This window comes from Miscanthus floridulus, chromosome 8 (genome assembly GCF_019320115.1).
Source record: "Miscanthus floridulus cultivar M001 chromosome 8, ASM1932011v1, whole genome shotgun sequence".
NCBI classification, from domain to species: domain Eukaryota; kingdom Viridiplantae; phylum Streptophyta; class Magnoliopsida; order Poales; family Poaceae; genus Miscanthus; species Miscanthus floridulus.
The window spans coordinates 228,641,126-228,643,394 of NC_089587.1; the positions used below are offsets into that span (position 1 = coordinate 228,641,126).

The following is a 2,269-nucleotide window of genomic DNA, read 5'->3' on the forward strand; positions in this document are numbered from 1 at the left end:
TTGCCTGTGCGAGATGAGTAAGAAATCGAAGAGAACCTTTGCGCCGGCACCTATGGAGATTCCCCGGCCGGTGGTTCAGCCTGTTGGCGCCCCGGGCACTGAGCCCGTTCAACCAGCATCCATCCCTTCCATGTTCGGACCCGGCATGTGGTGTCCGCCTCGCCCGCCGCAGTGTTTGCCTCCTTCATCCGCACCATACTGGTTCGGTGGCGGCATACAGCAACCAGGCGTGGCAGGTTCGTCAGCTCAGCAACCAGGCATGACTGATTTATGTGCTGCACTTAATGTAGTCTATGCTGAAAATGTGGACTGTTAGCATGCAGTCCAGATACTCATACACGTAGTCAATACTCCAGATAACCATACTACAATTAAATTGCACGTAACTACAATGCAGTGCAGAACTACAACACGTATCAGAACACTCTATATAATCCCCTCATCTTTCTATTCTGGCTGCAAAACTGAGTTTCTCTCCTCGTGCTCTCTGATCTTCCTACTCAGCCCAAACCATGTCAGATTCATACTCATACTCAGATGATTCTGATGAGCTAGCCCCTTCCAAAATCCTTGAAAAGCATGTTGCCGAGCATAGCGTCCTCGACTCCTTTGCTAGGAGTCTTGCAATGAAGTTCAAGTCTGCCTTCTCGGGTGGGGTACCTCAGCGACAATATGGTCCTTGAAAGAGCACCCGGAGAGATCATGCAGGTGCCCATGAGCGTCTTGTAGCGGACTACTTTGCTGAAGAACCACTCTACCCCGAGAGTATGTTCTGTACTAGATTTCGTATGAATAGGCGTCTCTTCCTAAGAATTGTGGATGCCCTTGGTCAGTGGAATCCCTATTTTACTTATAGGGCAGATTGTGCTGGTCGAATAGGGCTCTCACCATTGCAGAAGTGTACAGCAGCCATGCGCATGCTGGCTTATGGCAGTCCTGCAGATGCTCTTGATGAGTACTTGAAGATTGGAAAGTCCACTGCATTACAGTGCTTGGACAAGTTTGCGCGAGGGGTGATTGAGGTGTTTGGTGGGGAGTACTTGCGACGCCCCACACGTGAGGATGTTGAGAGAATACTCCAGGTTAACGAGTCTCGTGGTTTTCCTAGAATGCTAGGTAGCATAGATTGCATGCATTGGCGTTGGGAGAATTGTCCTTTAGCTTGGAGGGGGCAATTCACCCGTGGTGATTATGGAGTTCCAACTATAATCCTAGAAGCCATTGCTTCCCATGACCTTCATATTTGGCATGCATTCTTTGGAGTTGCTGGGTCAAACAATGACCTTAATGTGCTGAACCAGTCCCCACTTTTTCTTGATGCCTTAAAAGGAGAAGCCCCTCAAGTTCAGTTTTCAGTCAATGGCAATGAGTATAGAACTGGTTATTACCTTGCTGATGGTATATATCTAGAATGGGCAGCCTTCATGAAGTCAATAACACTTCCCCAAACAGAGAAGCATCAGTTGTTTGCTGAGCATCAAGAAGGGGCAAGGAAAGATGTGGAGCGTGCTTTTGGGGTATTGCAGTCCCGTTTTTCCATTGTTCGTCGTCCTGCACGCCTATGGAAGAGAAAGAGTATTGGAATAATCATGCTAGCTTGTGTGATTCTCCACAATATGATAGTGGAAGATGAAAGAGAGGATGTTAAAATTCATATTGACTTGAATGAGAATCCAGGGGCATCCTTTGCTCTACCTCCTGAAGTGAACACTAGTCGTAATCCACGCTTTGCCGATGTCATGCGTAGAAAAGCTGCTATCCGAGATCGTCCACAGTATACCCAGCTTAAAAATGATCTCATTGAGCACATTTGGCGCAAGTTCGGAAATAGGCAACGTAACTAGTCATGGTAGAATTCTGAAACCTGCATGTTTCTGTTGTTTTTCCCTTCATAGTGAGAACTAACATGATGTCTTACATGTATTTTTCCAGGAATCAAGACTGGGCATGGTGTACTGAATGCTGCAGATGCTACTTGCAGGTATCCACTCTAAAATTCTGAACATGTTGTCTTGAACGTATTTGATCCACACTTGTCCACAAACTTGAACTTTTCTAGCTAATTTTCAGGACCCATATGTTTAACTTTGACACTATTATGCTTGCAGTGTTGTCACTTGATGCAAATGTGCTGGCTGCTCCATTCTACCGAAGTTGCTTCTATCTCCGTCGTCTAGATCTATGTGCTAGCGAACTCTTGCTTGAACTTATCAATGTGCTAGTTAATGAACTTATTTAGTATGGCTTGATTGATGTTGTTTCACTAGTT

At 45.9% G+C, this 2,269-nt stretch overlaps 1 pseudogene; it reads left to right on the forward strand.

Moving 5' to 3' along the window:
* Positions 1–587: 587 nt before the first annotated feature.
* Positions 588–1,844, forward strand: LOC136475270 (uncharacterized; annotated as a pseudogene).
* The last annotated feature ends 425 nt before the right edge of the window (positions 1,845–2,269 follow it).